Source organism: Canis lupus, chromosome 1 (assembly GCF_003254725.2).
Source record: "Canis lupus dingo isolate Sandy chromosome 1, ASM325472v2, whole genome shotgun sequence".
Taxonomy (NCBI): domain Eukaryota; kingdom Metazoa; phylum Chordata; class Mammalia; order Carnivora; family Canidae; genus Canis; species Canis lupus.
This window is the reverse complement of record NC_064243.1, coordinates 10,806,682-10,829,006: the sequence shown is the minus strand read 5'-3', so window position 1 is coordinate 10,829,006 and position 22,325 is coordinate 10,806,682. Positions and strand designations below refer to the sequence as shown.

The 22,325-nt window shown below is 34.7% G+C and overlaps 1 long non-coding RNA gene across 1 annotated transcript in view; it reads right to left on the bottom strand.

The window, feature by feature from the left end:
• Positions 1-7,308: 7,308 nt before the first annotated feature.
• LOC112645262 (uncharacterized) overlaps positions 7,309-22,325 on the bottom strand; it is a 30,592-nt gene continuing 15,575 nt past the window's right edge. Inside the window, exon 3 of the long non-coding RNA XR_003127022.3 lies at positions 7,309-7,435. This is a non-coding gene — a long non-coding RNA (uncharacterized LOC112645262). The remainder of the gene's footprint in view (positions 7,436-22,325) is intronic.

Below are 22,325 nucleotides of genomic sequence, written 5' to 3'. Positions count from 1 at the left end.
AATGCTCCTTCTCTGTTATAAACTTGTCCTGTAAAGCCCAGAGAGTAGATACCAAAGATGAATTCTGAAAGGGCCCAGAGCAAAATTTTCCTACATTCACTTTGGGCTAGTATGCCAAATATTTTATTCGGAATCAGAAAAAGAGTTGATCTACTCCAATAACGCCACCTTCAGTCAGAACACACTTACGAATTCACAAAATATAACAGTCCATTATATTTTCTAAAAATGTCTCTTTAAAAATGAAAAGAAGGAATGGAGGAAAAAGGATTGTACAAAAAATAAGATCTCAGATTTCAGATTTTGACCATTTGAAGCAGCAAGTTTAATCCAGCAAATGTAAATTGTATTTCCTTATATTATATTACAGATAAAGAGTGTAAAAGAATACTGTGCATTCTTCTTGTTTAATCTTACTTCGCATGGCAATCTTTTATATACTGCCTTTTGAGCATTTTTTCTTTATATCCTGTTCCATTCCCCCCTAATATTCAACACATCTTTGTTCCTTTCCATTTCTATGCTTTTCTGTGCTCCTTGTTAAACTAAATCCTAAAAGTGTCTAAAATGGTACCCATTCTTCTTCAGCATTAACAATTTTTCAAAATTATTGACAGCAAAAGGAGAATGTAGTTGTTCCACAAAATCACTGAGGGAACTGGAAATTAACATGAATGTCCCTTATTTGAGCAAGGGAAGTTTAACAGCTGCCAAGGATAACAGATTAATTTAAGTCATTTCTATAAACTCTTCACTCAAAAAGAATAGGAATGAATTGGATGGAGTCTATTTGACTCAACATTATCTTTGGCTTTCTGTTCTCTTGTAAATTCACCTCCTCAACTACCTGCTTACTAGTGCTCAGTTCCATTTGATCTTTGGGAAGTCAGAAACCTAGGGATAATTGTTAGATTTAACCCTTTTTTATTCTAATCCAATCCAGTCTGTAGTGGACATGGAGGAGCCATATAGCAGATAGATATGAGACATGCTTGCATTAATTTAAGAGTTTTTTGTTCAACAGATATATCTATATTGTATTTCTATATTAATAGTAGATGTACTTATTCTCAATTATTACCATTTAACTAACCCCATGCTTTGAAAGCATATTAACACTTTGTACAACTTAATAAGGGAATCATTTTTTTTTCTTAACCAGGATAGTTGAGTTGTCCTCAGCTTCTTAAAATATCCGTTTGGGAACAGGATTATAGTCTCATAAAATAATTCAGTACCATACTTGCTGTTTACTTAAAATTAAATGTAATAGACTGCTGTTATTAGAAATAATTGTTTCATTTAATTGTTTGAAATAAAATATAAACATCATTGTCATTTCAGTGTTTTTAAACATTTCAGAGATGTGTTCATATTATGATTTAGCCATATGCTCTTTCTTATTTTAAAAGGTTTACTAAAAAACTATGATTTTTCATTCTGTGAGCAAAATAAAATAGTGTGATATTTTGATTTATAATTAGAATTAAACTATAAATATATTTGGTCTTTGTCCACCATGCCTTGCAGAGTACTTAAAAGCCTTTGTTACCTTCTGAGGGAGAACCATAAAGGTGTCTCTTGCTATGTTAATGAGATGACTTGTGGACTCCAACTAAGGAAGGGGCTGGCTGTCAGGTGACCCAACTATGTGAGAGAAGGTTGGAACTTTGGGTCCCATCCTCCAGACCTTCAGGTAAGAGAGTGGGACTGGAGTTTGAATCAGTTGCCCATGGATAGTGATTTAATTGATCCTACCTTTAAAATGAAACCTCAATAAAAACCCAAAAAGAGCTGGTTTCTGAATTGGGGGAAGGGATCAGTCTTGAGAGATTGGCCTTTTAAACTATGGAATCTGATGCTCTGGTAGATAGTGGCAGAATTGGGCTAAATTGTAGGACATCCAGGTGGTAACTAGAGCCTTGCTTTTGGGGGGGAAATGAGGAAATCATCACACTCAAAGCGCTTTGGATTTGGCTCCAGAACAGTAAATAGATACCAAGAGTCTCATGAAGCCAATGGACTTTTCAGAATGCTTTATAGAATCTCTCTACATTTCATTGTTTTGATCATATTTATATTACAAAAGCATAAAAGCTGAGTGAGTGGGGATCCCTGGGTGGCTCAGCGATTTATTGCCTGCCTTCGTCCCAGGGCGTGATGATGGAGACCCGGGATTGAGTCCCACATCAGGTTCCATGCATGAAGCCTGCTTCTCCCTCTGCCTGTGTCTCTGCCTCTCTCTCTCTCTCTCTCTCTCTCTCTCTCTCTGTGTGTGTGTGTGTCTCATGAATAAATAAATAAAATCTTTAAAAAAACAAAAAGCTGGTGGGCTAGAGATACCAATATTGGGGAAATATGTCCACACTGATGGATAGATATATAATACATAATCTATAACTTAAATGCTTCTGAAATCACTTTATATCTTTACTATTATCTAAATAATTTTAATCCAAAGCCTTCATAGCAATCTCTCCACTCTTTCTTAGAAACACAAACATAAAAGAAGGAAATATTCTGAATTTGTTTTATGAAATGTTAATTTAGGTATATGCATGTTTTTGTGAACTGTCAGAGCTCAGTTTTCGATTTGTAGTATTCTCTTTCACTATTTGAATTAGTATTAACTTCCTGTTAATCAAAGAGGTATTATTTATGGGGGCTCTTTATATTTAAATATTCACCAGGAGAGTGATTTGCCTGTTTTAGTTTTCAGTGTTTTGTAAATCGATGTTTACATTTGTATTTAACTTTGCATTGTATTCTGATAATGTACTTAGAATTTTTTTAAATGAACTAGATTTTATTTATTTATTTATTTATTTATTTATTTATTTATTTATTTATGATAGACAGAGAGAGAGAGAGAGAGAGAGAGGAGGCAGGAGACACAGGCAGAGGGAGAAGCAGGCTCCATGCAGGGAGCCCGATTCGGAACTTGATCCCAGGACTCCAGGATCGTGCCCTGGGCCAAAGGCAGGCGCTAAACCGCTGAGCCACCCAGGGATCCCCATGTGCTTAGAATTTTTTAAAAAACAATTATATGTATTTTCCTTCTGAACTAAATTAAGAATATTTTTTTAGTTTTCAATGAATGTTTCAATAGACTATATAATCTCAGTTGGAAAAAATTAGTAATACAAAAATTTAATAATATCTAATAGCTTCTTTGTAGTGAGCAATGAAATCAGCACTCCTTTCTTACACAAATTGGTACCAGCCATACTTTTATGTCCTTAAGTTCAATTGTATGAAGGTCTAAGCATAAAAATACGACCTTCTTGCTTCAAGAAACACTTTGCTTAGAAGATTGATTCAAACTAAAACATCTTGCTCTTTAAGACTTAAAGACTTGTCTTAATCCAAAGATGTTGTGTTATATACACTGTCCAATCCCAATGAATTTCCTGGCTTGCAAGACCTTAAAATAACCCAACATAAGTCCTAAAATCCTATAATAACCTTCCCATAATTTTCCTATTTGGAGATACTACTGAGACCACGTCAGCTGGTTTTCTTCCATATTTTAGTAAGTCTAACAGGCTTAACTACATCAATGTGTTTCGATTGGTAATCATTTGAGAGTCAACAATAGAAGTATGACTTTTTTAATCTCATCTATTTCTCTATTTTATTTAATGCTCTTAATCATACATTCTAATCATGCTAACTATGCTAATCAATATTAAGCATGTTATTTAGCCCTTATCTGGTGTATATATGTATGTATGTAGATATATATGATGGCTTGCATGTAGAAAGATATGATACCCCATCCCTGTATATACATCTTATATCTACAAAAACCGTACATATTTTTTGCTTTTTAAACTATATGAAAAATTTCGTATTTGAATATTGGAAATTAATCAATTCTTGTTTTAATGACTGATTTATATTAGCCTATTCTTTATGTTATTTTACCTTTTTTTTTTTTTTAATCTTTCTTTTGGTGGTCTGATTGCCCTGTGTTTTATAACTCTTACTTTATATGTTTCTTAATAGAAAAATCCCTGGTTAAGGAGGTCAATTACTCTCTCCTTACTCCATAGCATTTTTGATAGCTTTAAATTTTTTTTCAAAAGTTAATTTTGTGGGACACCCAGGTGGCTCAGTGTTTGAGCGTCTGCCTTCAGCTCAGGGCATGATCCTGGGGTTCTGGGATTGAGCTCCACATTGGGTTCCCTGCATGGAGCCTGCTTCTCCCTATGCCTCTGTCTCTGCCACTCTGTGTCTCTCAATGAATAGATAAATAAAATCTTTTTTAAAAACAGTTCACTTTGTAATTTTGGTAGAAAATTGGACACTTTAAACACTATGTGAGCACAATTTTGCATTCCTTTTTCCTTCTTAAGTGTTGTTGTCATTGCTGTTTATTTGATAGCCTGGGTGCCTGTTTATTTAGTAACTTGCCTGGAGTAAACCAGTGAAATGTGTCCTCTCTTCAGTGTATATCCACTTATGCCATACATCAGTTTTGGAAAGTTCTTGCTACTATTTTAAGCGTGTCTTCCTGGAGTCTCCCCTGTGTCTGCTTAGCTTTGTCAGCTGTCTACTCAAACATCTGAGCCAGTAACTCTTGTATCCCTCCTCTTCTCCCACTGATGCAAGTGTGGTGTGGGGAGCCTATTCAAAGACCAGGTGGCTTTCAGTACTGACCAGTTTTACTTTCTGCTGGTTCCTCTCATTTTCCTCTGCATGTGTTCACATTCTCACAATCAGTCTGGAATGTATACAGTGGGCCAATCTATTCTCCGAATGAGCATGCAGCTTTCAAAAGACAAGTCTATGCAGTGAGTTTACCCCAGCTTCTTAGAGCAGACTCATCTCCTGGCTCTTCCTGTTAAATTTCTATCCAGTTTCTGGATTGTTGCGTGTCCAACCAAAGCTACCACCTCAGGTTCACTGAGATACTGGCTTTCTCTCTCCCACCCTTCGACACTGAGATTGATTCTCCTGTTGCCAATGCCTATGGACAAGGAGTTTTCCATGCTCTATATCAAATCAAGTAACTGCCATCTGATGGAAAAGTTACTCATTTTGGGGAGCATGCCCTGACCTGGGAAAACTACTGTGCTGACCAAGTTTGGGGCAAAGTGGGGAATAACTGGCCCAGACAGAAACTCCACCAATTACCCTGTGTTCTCATCCATTGTGAGGGTCAGGATTCTAAGATGGCCTCTGGTCCCTGACTCCTGGTGTTCACACCTCCTATCATCCCTCATTTAAATGTGGGCAGACCTGTAACTTGCTTCTAGCCCTTAGAATATGACAGTGGAAGAGATTATGCCGATGTAATTAAGGTCCCAAATCAACTGTATTTGCATTAATCAAATATACAACTACACATTTTGTTAGAGATCTGTAGTATTTACATGGTTAATCTTCAAAATAGTCTGATTAATTTGGAATAAGAGTATATGATCAAATAGTTTAATCTGTGCTTTACTCTCACCTCACATTTCAAAGTAATCCATAATAGTTATTCTGCACAAACTTTAGAAAAAGGGGAACAGGGACTTTTAAAAGAAATAAGCAGGAGCCAGGACACAGCACGGTGGAATGTGCACTTATGTACACACACACACACATGCACACACAATGGTCTGGAGTAAATAAATAATAACTATAGCCAAAACAAAATTTGAGAGAACATTAGGAAATAAAATACTGGTTTTTAGAGAGATGAGGACTGAGATGTAGATGAAGGTCCCAGAATGGCTAGGTCATTGTGTATGACTTGGCTATACACTGATCTAATATTTGTGTTTTGCTTTGTTAGTTTTTGTTTGTTTGTTTGCTTGTTTTTTTTTTTTAACTTTTGGTTTTCATTTGGTTTATTTCTTCTTCTTTTTTTCTTTAATAGAGACAAAGACTTTGTTGTTTTACCTTTGCAGGGTTGAAGGTAGGACATAAGTTCACAACCTCTGAGCAAAGAGAAAAATTGTACGATTATTTCAAATAATATAAGGAAGTTTTTTTTAATTTTTATTTATTTATGATAGTCACACACAGAGAGAGAGAGAGAGAGAGAGAGAGAGAGAGAGACATAGGCAGAGGGAGAAGCAGGCTCCATGCACTGGGAGCCCGACGTGGGATTCGATCCCCGGTCTCCAGGATCATGCTCTGGGCCAAAGGCAGGCGCTAAACCACTGCACCACCCAGGGATCCCTATAAGGAAGTTATCTCAATAAAACTTAATACTTGTAAACTAACTAGGTATATAAAGAAACTCCATTATCATGGCAAATGTAACTAAATAAAGATCATCTAAGAGTATTCCTTTCTAAAGCATTCAAATGAGCTAATGTAAAAAATATGGTTAAAACTGTTGTGAGGAGATACGGCATCTAAACAAATCTATGAATTCTTGGTTAATGTAGGTACATAAGAATAATTAAAAATTCAACTAAAAATAATTTTCTTTTTGCATCGACATAAGTATGCTATTTCCTAAGGATAATGGTGAATAATGTAGACATTCTTCAAGCCTTGTGTGTCTATTATTCTAGATAATAATCCCTTTTCATTAAGCATCACTCTTCTTTATATCTTAAAAAAAGATATATATCCTACACATAAAGTTTTAAATTCCAGATAAGACATATGAATGCTACACATTTCTACTTAATTAGATACAAGTATTTTCTTTTATTACTCACTTTTTTCTACTTTATCTTCCTTTATTTGAATGCCTTTTTCTCTGTATTGCTGCTCCATAAGTCTTAACCAAAAATTACTTATTAAGTGCCCTCATGTGGATTCTTACTAAAAAGATGTACCAATAGGCATGTTCTAAAAATTTTAAAGAATGATAAATTTACCTTCTGAGAACTAAGATTTCAAATGAAGCAGGGAGAATACAAATGGAGGAGGAGGAAAAAATGAAATACAGTAGAGAAAAAAATGACTAAAAAAAAATACATCAGCACAAAATGTTTGCTGAAAAAAGCAAGTTAGGGAGATGGCTGAAATGGTGTCACACATATCTACTCAAAGCTTCATTATGAAAAAATAATCATCAGAATGACGAGAACCATAGAAATTTGATATTTTGGGAAGGGAATAAACTATAATGTACTAAAGAGTAATGTGATAATTGAAGTGAAAGTCAAATTTAACAGGATCTTCTGATAATAAAAGGTAGGTGCATATTATAAAAGATACGGAAAATAGGATTTACATTGGTTTAAGAAGTATTCTATGAATAGAAAAATGTCACTGTGAGCTGGAGTTCCCAGGAATCAGTACTGGGCCCATGTATTAGTCAGTGGAGGTGGCTATAACAAAACAGGATAGACTGGGTGGCTTAAACAACAGACATTTATTTCTCATAGTTCTGGAGGCTGGAATCAAGATGCTTGGCCTACTGGGTTCCCAGTGAGGGCTTTCTTCCTGGCTTACACATAGCTGCCGCTAGCTGTGTCTCCACCTGGAGGAGAAAGAGAAAGCTAGCTCTCCTGTCTCTTAAAAGGGTACTATTTCCATCATGAGGATCACTTTCATGACTTCAATTAAATCTAATTACCTCCCAAAGCCCCATCTCAAAATACCATACCATAGGGGATTTAAGCTTCAACATATAAATTTGAAGGAGAAACAAATATTCAATCCCAAACAGCCCATTACTCTTCTCCCTCCAGGTGATTTTCAATCACTATGTGCCAATGATATTAAATCTCAAATCTCCAACTAGATAGTCTTCCTATGCTCCAAATGTGCATATTAAGCTTTTTTTAAAATATTTTGCTTCAATATGTCATTACAGACTGAAACCATGGTTAAGTTTGAACTCTTTACCCGTTTGACTCTTTTCACTAAATGAGGCCTCTATTTATCTTCCAAGTTGCTTAATGCAGTATATTGTCTAATGATGTGAACTCTTCTGAATTTTTTATCTTATCTGTTACATCACTATGCTCTGCTCACGTTCACTTCAGTATTTTTCTGAATTCAATGTGCTTCATTTCATGGCTATTTCTACATACTGGCTTAAGTTATCATTAGGATAGCAATATCTACCAAACTGATTTTCCTACTTCTAATCCTATAAAACACAGATCGGTTATCAACACATCAGCCACACATATTTTTTTTGAAAATGACAATCCAATTGTGCCAGATTTCTACTTAACAGCTTTGTTAGTGGGCTTCCATTGCCTTCAGGTAAAATTCAGATGCCGGAACAGGATCACGAGGACATGTATTAAGGCTGCTGTCTATCAATCTATTATTAACTATTCTGGCCATTCTAGTGAACTTAGAATTCACATTTGCTTCCTTAGTTCCTCAATTCCCCAAGAATTTTCTCACCTCACAACTTTTACATATGTTGTTCTATCTGCATGGAAGATTGGACCTATTTTCCATATGTCTATATCTAAATTTATCCTTCAGGTGTCAGCCTAAAGTTCACTAAATCAAGAAGATTACATTGATGCCCTAATTCAAACTAAGTTTTCCCAGTGATTCTTTTCAAGTTCATCTGTACTCTTCTTTCATAAAATTTATCATCATAATTCCTTATGTTAATTTGTCTCATGTCTTTGTACCCTTATTCAAAATATCATAGGCTTCATTAAGGCAGACTTTTTTTTTTTTCTCTCTCTCTATTTCATTCACCAATGCATTCCTGAAACCCTGGGGATAAAAGTGTCTAGCACATAGAAGGTACTATTTTTTATTGACTAAATGAATTTAGCAATTTAAAAAATCTGCAATACTAAAAATTATCACCAAAGAGTACAGATTATCCAGACTTTAAAAAAGTGAATGTGAAGAGATAAAATGCTTTAACCTATCACAGTAAGCGTCTTGAAATCCGAGGAAAAATTTGCCAAAATGTGATCTGTTTTGTTGTCAATGCTCTGTATAAAATATAAAGAAGAGAATCATCTATAAGTATTTTTGACATCCTCTAAATCAGTGTGTTTTTTTCTACTAGTCATTAATAGAGACATATAGGATGTATGTGTGTGGGTGAGAGTAGGGAAAGGACACCAAGAAAGAAATTTAGCATAAGAACTAGATTTATTTATTTATTTATTTTTTTTTTAATTTTTATTTATTTATGATAGTCACAGAGAGAGAGAGAGAGGCAGAGACACAGGCAGAGGGAGAAGCAGGCTCCATGCACCAGGAGCCCAATGTGGGACTCGATCCCGGGTCTCCAGGATCACACCCTGGGCCAAAGGCAGGCACTAAACCGCTGCGCCACCCAGGGATCCCAAGAACTAGATTTAGAGGGACGCCTGGGTGGCTTAGTGGTTGAGCATCTGCCTTCAGCCCAGGGTGTGATCCTGAGGTCCTGGGGTCAAGTCCCACATTGGGCTCCATGCATGGAGCCTGCTTCTCCCTCTGCTTGTGTCTCTGCCTCTCTCTGTGTATCTCTCATGAATAAATAAATAAAATCTTTTTTTTTAAAAAAAGAAATAGATTTAGAAAAACAATGAGTATGGCATTAATTACCTGAAACAACTCAAGTGTATATGATTTAATAATTAAATTTTTGAGTAACTCAGAGCAGTTTCAATAAATTTCCTTTCCAGACCTATGAAGTCCCTGTCAATCTTTGGCTACACCCACTACTGTGTAACAGAACTCGTGGAGGTAATAGGCACATTTGCTCCACTGATTGCAGTACCCTCTCCATAGGCCAGATATTGCCACAACTGACATGTGCATAATTCCACCAGAAGCCAGTGGCAGTTTTACATGATTAAAGATGGCAGAATCAGGGCCACACATACATTTCCATGCAAATGTGCTTGAGAAAATAGCTTACAATACATTATGTAAACATATTTAGAATGAATAAACACACTCAGCTAAATTTTCAAACATCTGTTCAAGCTTGTGGCAGCACCCCAAATTTGCATACCTAACTCCTTTTTAAATAGGGCTTAATTTTGCCCTCCATATTATTAGATCATAGTAGCCTTTTAACTCCAAAATACGTAACTGTCATTGTGGCACTGATTCTGATTATCATTTTTTTCAATCCAACTGCTCTCCCTTTTAGCTTTAGACTTGCTTCTGTGCTTCTTGTGAGAGAGAAAGGTCTATGACTGAGGGAAAACTTTTATGCATATTACGATTCAATCCATGTGTTATCAGGAAAAGAATTGAGACTTGAATTATTTGCATAACTTTGCTGCTAGCCATATACAAATACAGAAATTCTAACCACAAGATGCATATTATGCCCATTTAGTGGCATAAACCTGCCACTGTTGTAGTTTATGTATCCTAGAGTTCAAACAGTGGTGTAGTACCAATGTTTTGTTTTCTATTTTTATTTAGCATGCTCTTCCATAGTCTCTATTGGTTTCTGCTGAAACTCATGCAAATATATAACATATGATCTAAGTACAAGCACCAGAGCTTAGTTAGAAAGCAAAATTTCAGAGCAAGAACTCTAGCTTTCTGTCATACAGAGTAATGAAGCTGAGCTTCTTACAAAGAAATTCTGGAACAGACAAGCAAAACTCATTCGTTTCTTTGAATAAGACCTGTTTTAAAAACATACTGCTTTCATAGGTTATTAAGTTTAAAGAAAAAAAAAACATGAAAAATTGGAATATACACCACTCCCAAAAATACATTACTTTGGCATTGAAATTATTTTCAGCTAAAGGCAATTGAAAAGCAAAAAATGCAGGAAACCTCTCTCAACCTTCTCTTTCTACCTAAAGATAGAAATGAATTCTCCTTTTATTAGACACAGACTCTTATCAGCTCATTTGCAACAAACGAACAAAAACCAAAACTTACTCCACTAGTTCCATCCTATATCTTTATCTTCCCACCATTTTCTACTCATGGAAGCCTACGATTGCTACCCTTTGTCCAGTCATTCTTCTACAAATGTATTTTTCTTTGTTGAAGATGCTATATAAACCAGAGTTCCAGGCCAACACTTTGAGTTATTCTTATTTTTAGGTTTCTCTCATATGATGTGCACTGCATGCATTAATAAACCACTTATTTTTCTATTATTAATTTTTATTTTTGTTAAAGAGCTCCAGCTGAAAACATAAGGTGGATAAGAGGTGAGGCTTTGCTTCCTCTCTACAAACAGTGCTTCTTAGAAACTTGCTTTTGTTGTACTGACTCTTAGAGAAAAGACTGGATTTCTCATTTTTGAATCTTTAAAATACGGGGTGCCTGGGTTTCTCAGCTGGTTAAGCATCTGTCTCGGCTCATGTCATGATTCCAAGGCCCTGCAATCAAGCCCTGCTTCCTGCTCCCTGCTCAGTGGGAGCATGCTTCTCCTTTTTCCTGCCCCCACCCCCCCACCTTTAAGGTCTCTCCTACTACTCTCTCTCTCTCTCTCTCAAATAAATATCTTTAAAAAATGATATTCTCTCCAAAATCTAGTTATGACTTTAAAAAATAGAAACAAACAATGTAAATATTATAAACAGGTATGGGAAAAAATTATTAGAATTCATTTCAAGTCAAGTCAAAGTCCTTTATTCACATAATCACTCACTCACCACATTATTACTTGGACCTAACACTCTCAACAGTCTTTGAGGACATGTGATTTAACTAAATAAAGTTAGTTTCACAAACTAACTTTCAATTTCACAAATACATTTTAAGAGGGATGTAAAGAAGAGACTATTAAAATATATCTTGGCAATCCTATGATAGCACACTAATCCAAAACTCAAATATGTTACCAAAAGTTTTCATTGATTAAAGGTATCGGAGTCTTCAACAACCTCTGTAAATGTGCAAGATGTGTTAGGAAAGCCCTTTAGGGGCCTCTAAACCACCCCATCAGCTGGATTAATACCACAAAGTGGCTTTGGTTAATTCCCCTAGAGTCAACAACTTGCTCAATTTGAAATTTTAACCAACAGCTATTTCAGAAATAATGAAAGTACTATTTTTTAAGTCTCTTAAGTTTTGGAATAATTTGTGACTCATCAATAGATAATTAATACAACATATTTTACCTGGAAGTGTGGTGCTGTTTTAACTAAAACAAATGTGCAAGGCATTGGCTTTGGGAGTGCGGGTCAAGCAGACCACAGAAATGCTGAATGGCCTCAGGAAATTCCTTCTTTTTTTTTTTTTTTTTTTTTTTAATTTGCCATGGTGAAGAGGCCATGTATAGTCACTCCAACCAATGGTCCAAGTGAGTTCCACCCTTTTTTTATTTGAGAGAGAGAGTGTGCATGCACGCACATGTGCACAAAAGTGGGGGGAGGGGCAGAGGGAAAAGGGAAAGCATATTTCTCACTAAGCAAGGAGCTGAATGTGGGCCTCGATCCCAGGACACTGAGATCATGACCTGAGCCAAAGGCAGACACTTAACTGGCTGAGCCACCCAGGTGCCCAGGCCTCAGTAAATTCTTAATGAGAATTGAGAAGATAGTAAGGAAGTTGTTACTGGAGGCTACATAAATGGGCAGGAAGCTCAGTAACATGGTCATCTGTAGCATATGCTAAGTAGAAAATATATCTGATGATCTGCTGTATCTGATGATCTGTTGGATTTGGCTAAGGAAATGTTCATGTTGAAAACACTAGTTATTTTAGGCATATATGAGAGGTTTAGTCAGAAAATGTGCCAAATAAAGTAAATGATTAGTTTTAAGCAGAATTTAGAAGATACTTAAGGGATTAATGGGATCAAATTAAAGCAATTTTTCATGACTACTCTCCCTTAATAAAAGCTCCTCAAGTAAAAAAGGGCTTCAAGACAAAGGTCAAATTCATAGCACTTCCAATAAAACCTAGACTGAAATTTAAAATCTCAAAACTGAGGCATGAAGATCCTTTATTGAAATTTTGAAAAGACTGAAGTGCAGGCATGGTTGGGCTTCTAAGAATCTCAAGAGTATGCTTATTAAACCAATCTTAAACAGACAAAAAAGGCTTTTAAGTAACTAAATGTGTTGTTTGCATATTAAACTATCAGCACAAAGTATAAAAGAGTCAAGAGTGAAATAAAATATGTGGGAGTTGTCTAATGAATTAAATGACATTTCAGTTCACAGAAATCCCACAAACTTTTTAGGTCAACTAAACCACCTCACACGGGGGGGGGGGGGTGGTTATCTGTAATCTGTAGGTAAGATATCTGTAATCTGCAGGTCTCAGTTCAAGAGAAATTGTATTCAAGGAACTGAATCTCAGAAAACACATATGTGATTTAGTACAAACTCAGAAATGTTATAGATAACCACATTCAAGAATCTCTGCTGAGCTGTATTAAATGTGTGACCTAGGAAAAAGTAGACATGTTATATAATCCTAGTATAATAACTTTAAAATTTATTTGATTTATTATAATTGATTACATTCATGAATATTTAACTGATAGGGTGCCTGGGTGGTGCAGTCTGACTGCAGTTAAATGTCTGACTCTTGGTTTCAGCTTTGGTCATGATCTCAGCAGTCTTGAGATCAAGCCCCACAGGGGGCTCTGTGCTCAGTGTTGAGTCTGCTTGAGAGTCTCTTCCCCTCTACCCCTCCCCATTGCTCTTTCTCACTTTTCTTGAATAAACAATAAATCTTTAAAAAAATATATTTAGCAGAACCTGAAGAGACTCATCTGCATCTAGAACTGATTTGGATGCTGAGATCCTAATCTTTGAACCAATGATGAAATGTAATGAAGCTTTTGGGGGGCTTGGAGGCCACCAAGTCTATTTTTCATGTGAGGGTGGTATAAGTAATTTATAACGAGTGGGCAGATACTATTATGTTAAAATAGTCACAGTATTTTTGCTACTTCTTTTTTTTAAAGATTTTATTTATTTATTCATGAGAGACATAGAGAAAGGCAGAGACATAGGCAGAGGGAGAAGCAGGCTCCATGCAGGGAGCCTGATGTGGGACTCAATCCTGGGACTCCGGGATCATGCCCTGAGCCAAAGGCAGACGCTGAACTGCTGAGCCACCCAGGCATCCCATTTTTGCTACTTCTCTCACTGAGAGAGAGAGTTTTATTTTTCTCTCTGTGATGGCTGGTTCTGTCACTGATTTACAAATAAAACACTATAGGAGTGACACTGTCAATATCCTGTACTAGATCTTAAGTATCTGGCAGCTTTTGTCTCTTGGAACAGTAGCTCAAAGACCAAAGGCTGCCAAAGAGTCCAACTATCCTGAGAGTGCCATGATGAAGAGGTCACGTCAGTGACTCCAATCAATAGTCCAAGTGAGTTCAGCCTTCCTGCTAGCCCTGCCAAGGCATCCAAGATGTGAACAGAGCCAATTTGGACCCTCTATACCAGTCCATCAGCCAAATGAATTCCAGTAAGTGTCCCCAGTCAATGCCATGTGGAACAAAAGAATGACTATGTGAGAAATGCCCAGACTTTTGATGAAACAAAATAAAAATGAAAACAAAAATTATGAAAAATAATTTTTTTCTGTTTAAGACACTCAATATTGAAGTAATATTTTAGAAAAAAAATAGATAATCAGAACATGGGATTATAAAGGTCTTACTTTGGAGTTATGTAAAAATAGACACTTAAAAAATATAAGATAGTGTTTGAAAGTTGTTTCTTTTGTTTTGTTTTATTGTTGTTTTATTGTTGTTTTATTGTTTTATTGTTGTTTTATTGTTTCTCAGTCCAGATCATCTTGGTACTACTTTCTTTGATTTTAAATAGGTTTGAAATTCTAAGTCATTAAAAGATACTGATTATAGTATGCAGAGTATTCATATTATAGGCTACTTTTAAAGAATGGGGACAAATGTAAGAACGATATTAGCAGTTAATGTCTAGGGATACTGACAATAAAAATCTGCAAAATACTGCATTGGCTTACTTTTTAGAACAGACATTAATAACCATTTACAGAGTTCTTTTGAGATAAATAATGATGGGTATCTTAAATGGCACTTTTATATTTATTATTAGGTAAATCATAAATCTAATTTTGAACTGCAATTTTCTTTTCCTTTTCAATGATTACTTAATTTGTAATATTTATTTAATACTAGATCAAGGATTCTCCCAATTTGAACTTACAAAAAAGTAGATAAAACATACTCTATCCTTTCATAAGCTTATTTTTATAACTTTAGTAATGTATAGTAACTAATAATGAAAGACTACATTAACAACATTATAAATTACATTTTGAATATATATTAATTGTAATGAATAAATCATACTAATTATAAGAAATGCATCTCATTATAGGAATGTTATTATAAAGTCATTTTTAAAAGAATAATACACATTTAATAGATTTTGCAAAAAAAGATAAAAACAGTTGGAAATCTGAAAGAAGGTAGCAAGGTTATATTTGAAGGATAAATTTAGGAAGTATAATTTTCCCAAGTTTGTAAATGTCTATTCTATTATTGTGCCATGTAAAGATGTCACTGAATCCAACTGTATATTTTCAATATACAGCTTATATGATTCATACACGGTCTTAGTGAAATATTGATACAGTTTTTGATCAGTAACTATAGGATTTTTTACCCTAGAAAATACTTCCATGCAGATTCTATGTCATCAAATTCACTTGTATTTTATTTGTCCACAAAATATTCATAACCTTATATACATTTATCATTTAAGTGTGCATGTGATAATTATAATCATTAACATGACATTTAATATGAATTCTATATACTAACTTACTTTATTGATATTATTGTTTATGTTTACTGAAAATAATTTTCAATTCTTATTTTATGAATGTGTTAATAACTATACACAGAAGAATTTTGACATCAGAAGTTAAAATCTATTAGTTATATTGGAATATTTCAAGAATAAATAGAATTCCCTAAGTCAGTAGGTTTTGATAGAAGCAATATATTTAATAAGCAAGAAAAATATGCAATTCCTTTTAAATATGATATTTAACCATATTGATTATTCATGCTCTTTGAATTATGGTAGATAGAGCATATAGTTTTACTTCAATCTTAATAGTTTCTTGCTAAATGATTCATAATCTCCTTACACATTTTAAGCCATGGTAGAGAAAGGCAACTAAGTTGGTAAGGTAACTAAGCAATGAAAGGTAGAAATGTAAGAATGAGATTCATGACTTTCTTCTCCTAAACTGTGCTTTCCATTATACTCTTGATTGTCTCTAAAGGAAATCACCACTAGGGACCACAGAAAACATTTCATCTATGGGATCAAGAAAATGAATACATTTTTTAACATTTATATGTAATTTATATATATTTAAACATACTATATATTTAATATATATTAACTTTCTATATATATATATATAAATTGAAACCAAATCCATTAATGTTAAGTCCATTTATTTTTCTGGATCCAATACTAGGATTCCCATCCCTCATTCCCAAGAACATATCCTATACTTCCAATATTGTATTGGTTGGAAGCAAAGTCCCTTTCTACTGAAAAGGACTCACAGATCTCCATGCCATTAGCATGGTTTTAATGATAATATGCTACGTTCTTAGTGTAGGCAAGATGTTCTAGGAGTGTTGAAGATGAAACTCCTTAGAATTTGGATTCCTTTACCTTTCATTTTTTTAAAATATTTATTTATTTATTCATACGAGACACAGAGAGAGGCAGAGACATAGGCAGAGGAGAAGCAGGCTCCTTACAGGGAGCCTGATGTGGTACTCGACCCCCAAATTGGGATGACGCCCTGAGCCAAGGGCAGATGCTCAACCATTGAGCCACCCAGGCATCCCTCCTTCATATCGTAAAAGTATATATTATATAATCATGAATATTATTAACAAATTAGTACAATCCCTTTTGTTATATCAATATTTATGTTGATTTCGCATTTCAATAGGTATAACTGATTCAGAAGGAATGGAAAGCAAACATAGCTGAGTATTACCAAAAAAAGAACTGGCTGTATTTTTGCTTCATATAATAGAGTCCATAGTCTTCAGTGAAGCTTGTAGCTACTGCTTTGGGACAAGCTGTCTGATATTTCCCTTCTACCCTGATTGGAGAAAAACTATAACCCTACATCTCCGGTGGAGCTGCACACTTTTGAGACAAGTTCTTATTCCTCTTCCATTTTACCATCGTAAAATGCTAGTGATGAGAAATCTAATTTCCATTCCTTTTATATTGAGGGACCATAAGCATTGGCAATAAAATAAATAACACGAAAGACATCTGCTTTTCTTATTTTTAGGTAAAACAGAAACTGGGAGTACAGTAACCAGATCATAGTCAAGTGGTAGTCCTCAGTATCATCAATACACTCAGTCTGACAAAACTTTTCCCCATACCCTAAAGTTATATATATGCACAGGTAAATAAAAGTTGCCTTTATTTGTAGAACTTTGAGATAACTTGATAAAGATATTTGGAAGATTATGTCATTAATATTTTTCCCATATTTTTTACTAAGAGATGATGCCAATACAGTCAAAGTTCACGAATATGTTGATTTTAGGATCAAGATTTGGGTGAGAAATTTGTATCTTTTAGTTTGATGCAAATTTGAGTAGTTTATTTGAGTAGAATAAATATGTACCAGAATAGTTTATGAGCATTAGTTTGAAAGAGATGTCCTACTTGGCTTAAAAGAAAGAAATGCTTAGACTGTGTTATTAAAGATTTAATTGTCAAGAGGAAGATAAATGTGCAGATTTTGATATTTAAATGCACTAACTGTAAATAAACCTAGACAGATTTATCTCCTTTTTCTCTATTTTTTCCCAGAATTTTTTGGTACAGTTTTTATGTGTCCCTCTTCTCTTTTTTCTTGTAAGTAAAAATGGCTCTCTAGGCAGTTACCAAAGCTACTAGTGGTAAAATGAGGTGGGGTGAAGACATACAGAAGGTTTGAGTAGTAAGGGACTTAACATAAAATCTACTTCTGTTCTCTCATTCAACTGGTGATTAAACTGACGTCCAAAGGAACTAAATTCCATTTTGAATTCAAACAGCTGGATTCCTGATTGTCTCCCATGTATTTATTATTCAAAAGGGGAAGAAAGAGAAAATAAACAAGAAATGGAATGGAAAAACTATAAATAAAACAAAACCAAAACCAAAAATGCCTCTATTCTGATTTTCTTCATGAAAATTATTTCATTAATTCTGAGTATTGCTTCTTTCTTAATTCTGAATTCCTCAAACAGTTCATTTAGCTTTTAATTTTATAATTATACATTATTTCAATAATTCTGGCATTGTTCATCTTTCCTCATTAGTTCATGTAACATATATGTTGAGGGCATACAATGTTTTCCAGCAAGTGCTATGCTGGTAAAATGGTCCTTAACTTAAAAAAAATGACTAGATTCTATTATGAAACGTGTACAATTAAATATATTAATAGAGGAAATGATAGGTACACATATAGATGCATGTAAAATATGCATTGAGAGAGGTTGATTTCAGTAAAGTGTGTAAATATCTGAGTGCCTTTTTTCTTTTTGGCACTGTGCATCTCCCTAGAGATTCCATAAATTAATAAACAAATCAGACAAGCTACTTGACATGTAGCATAGAAATAAGCATGCCGACAAAACATGCCAGGGTAATATGAATGCGATTGGCAGTAGGGAAAGAACCAGATATATCCAGATACATCCAGGGGCTGTGCATTTGAAAGGGTAATATCAGACTTGAATCTTCAAAGGCATGTAAAATTTGGCTGATGAAAAATGAAAAAGGAGCTCTGCAGAGAAAGGAATAATAATGAGAATGATACAGACAGGTAAGATGGTGTGGTCAGGAAACGAGAGCAGTTTTATATCTTTAGAATGTAGTGGTTAAAGGAGAAATAGGAAAAAGAGGACAAAACAAATTATCTGAAGGAAAAAACTGAGTAAAACCTTTGGTTTTTATATTGTATACAATAATATTTTAAAGATAGTATATTTTTGTGCTAGTCTCTCTCATGTAAGTATTAATAAGAAAGGACCAGGAATTATTCCAGATTTTTTTTTTTTTTTTGCTGACTATATGAAATTACAGAATATAGATCCAATTCTGAGATATTTTAAAGGGTATTTTATTACCTTTCATTCTCTGAGATGTCTAAAGTGAGCTGGAAAAGACAGAGCATTTTTCAGTACCAAGATATGGCTCTTCCATGATAAATCTACTCAATTTATCCCAGTTTTGATTGATCTTATCCACAAAGGAGACAGAAAATCCTTCAGAGTAAAAAGAGTTTGAGTGTGTTTCTGATCAGAGACTGCTCAGATTAATCAAGTTGTCAACCACCCAAAACCATTATACTGATCAAGATGTTGGATATACTTAGCAGAAAAATAGAACATGTATCTTTTTTTCCCTTGTCTATAGTAGGTATCAGGAAGCTGTAATGAATACATTATATGTCATCTATAGTATACCATTCCTATACTATATCTGATTATACCTATGTAGAGTACATTAACAATTATGACAAAGATAAGATCTTTGTCCAAGTAGTTAGGATAAATGTTAAATTACTTAAAAATTTTTAATTACAGAACTTTGATTTTTTTAACTATCTGGACAATTTCACCATGTCAAAAACAGGGAACTGGTTGGTTTAAGCAGGGAAGTGTAAAGCAAACCTAGAGAGAAATACATACTAAAGGACATCATGATTAGGAACCTAACTATAGAGTCTGCAAGAACATGGCTAATTATAATTATGAGAGCTTAATTTAAACACTTGAAATACCTTATTTCAAAAATGAGGTTTATAATTAAGAAGGTGAAATGGGTCCGACAACCAAAGAAAGTGAAAACAAGGCTTGTTGAGCATCAGGCCTTGCTGTTCCCAGCAGAACATAAGCTAGGCTCAGAACGACATTTAGCCAAGGCTGCCATGATTCCACAAAATGACCAAATATGCCCCTCCTCTGGCCAACAAATTTAGCTCCCCTTTAATCCTCTTGCATCCTGAATAAAAATTAAAATACCCCTTTATAAATTGCTACCACTTCTTGCATTGTCTAATCCAAACTGGTTCATGCTTCCCAGTTCCCTTCTTAAAATCACCTAGGACAAACTCAAACCTCTAGTATGGGTGCCTCCTTATTCCTCTTTCTGGGACATTATCAAGGCTCCTCTAAGGATACTTTTTCCCATGATGCAGAAAGATAAATAAGCCTGATTTTATCTGATTATGAAAAGCAGTAAATAGATAATTTTTATACTGTATGCTTAGGTCTTGTTAGAAAGATCACATCCCAGTCGGCAACCTGAAGAAGCTTCACATAGAGTTTAATTGTTTAAAAAATTATTTTTTTTTGATGTTTAAAAAATTATTAATTATTATTAAAAATTATCAAAATTATTTAAGACTTGCATCAATAAAAGAATGTCATTGTTATAAGAACCTGGAGATATAAGTCCCTTCCAGATAGAGAACAAATATAATCAAAGGCCTAGAGAGGAAAAAAATGCGATATTTTTAGGTTTAGATTGTGTGGGTCACTTTACAAACTCTGTGTACAAAATAAGTCCACATCTCCTTTATTTTTTTTTCAATTATCAATTACTCACTGGAGCAGCCACCTATTGTTAGGAAGCAGTCAACTGTCTGTCTTGAAACCTTCCCATCCATGAAGGTCAAAGAATTATCCAGCCTAAGGGAATTCAACAGTGGCAACATGGGAGTGGTAAAGAAATAGACTCTGAATGCCCTGGAAGTAGTTATCTCTGACTTTTAGCCCATTACTTATACATTCTCAAGATAAACAATACCCATTCCCCCAAGTAAGAGGATTGAGCAGCACCATTGCCATACACAGTCCATCCTATAGTTGTGTGGTAATTGGAGTGGCCATATGTGTTAGCTAAATGGCTTTATCAAAAAAAAAAAAAAAAAAAAAAAGGGAATTACACTTCTCATGCCTTTATGACAGGAGGTAGTTTTGGAGCAAGGTATCCCACTGAAGCCAAGCTCCTACCTTCCCTCAGAAACTGGGCAAAGCAGTTGCACTATCTTTTTTGATGGATATATTTCAAAGCCATGACTCTCAGATCCATGATAAAGGTATTTCTGGGTCTTTAACCTGGCAAGAGGCTTATTTAGCTTTTAAAATATTGACATACATTTCAAAGAGACAGATTACTTAGAAGTTTTCTAAAGTAAATGCTGTAAGAAAAAAGAAAAGGAAAGTTAATTAACCTCTGTGCTTCAGTAAATAAAACGTATGTAATCTATTCCATACTATGCCAACAAAATTATTCAGAATATCACTGGCTATAATATGGAATGAAGAGCACTTGGAAGGCAAGGCAGTGTGACATTAAGTGGCAGTGGTACTAAGTTTTTAAGGCAACAGTCTCTTTGTAGTCAGAGGTAGCAGACACAGGGAAAATGAGTTGTTAAGGAAAGACGTTGAAGACAAAGTTTGTAAGGAGACCTTTAACTTTTGAAGTCCTAATATGGCTAAGAGCAAAGCATAGGTTCCGAGTGTATGTATTACAAAGTTTTAATGAAATTAATCCTCAGCTGTGTTCATGGATGAATTCCATAAACCAAAGATAGGAAGGAGGGATGCTACATGGAATTAGTTTTCCTGATCTCACTGGAAATGAAGGCATGCCATAGCGGTGGACACAGGTGCTGGTATTTCAGCATCAGAGACAAGGCTGTTACAATAAACCACAGGATTGAAATAGGATTCAGAGTTTTGGATGCACAGGGAACTCTTGTGGCTAATATTTCTTCAGATCACTTACAAATTAAATTATTGCCTAGCCTTCTATGATTTTCATGACGTACTTACAAGGAAAATTTTTAAGACTTTTGGGCAAGTGCATAACTACTGTCACTATAATGGGGATATACTGCGTCTTACTCAGTTCTTGAATTTAAGTACTTTGGAGATTACTAGATTCTACATTGATTGGAAGGCTGAGTTCCTGAGGGGAAAGATATAGAGCAGGAATTTACTCTAAAGTTTTCAAAAGAATGAGTGTTTTCTACAAATGCAGAAATAAACAAACCTCTGGGGTAACTCTATATTGATATTAATATTAGGCCTGTCCTTATATTAATTTCAGAGTAAGGAACAATTAATGAAGACAAATGGCTGAGGAAGAGGTCAGGCATCTAATTGTGTCTTGGCCCAAATTAGTCTAATAGTAGATATAGTGGGACTATAGACCTATCCTATGGTCAGTGCCCTGGTAGAGAATACACAGTGGGAATAGATATATTTTATAGGTACCAGAGTAATTTTATTGGTTTCAAAACGAGTTCTATCAATGTGGGAAGGACTAAGAGGCAGTTCTGAGAATTGGCTACTCCTGACAAATAGTAAACAACAACAACAACAACAAAAAAAAACTATTCTGAACGTCCAGATTGATTATAAAAACTAATAAAACTAATAGAGACCTTAAAAAATTCAGAAC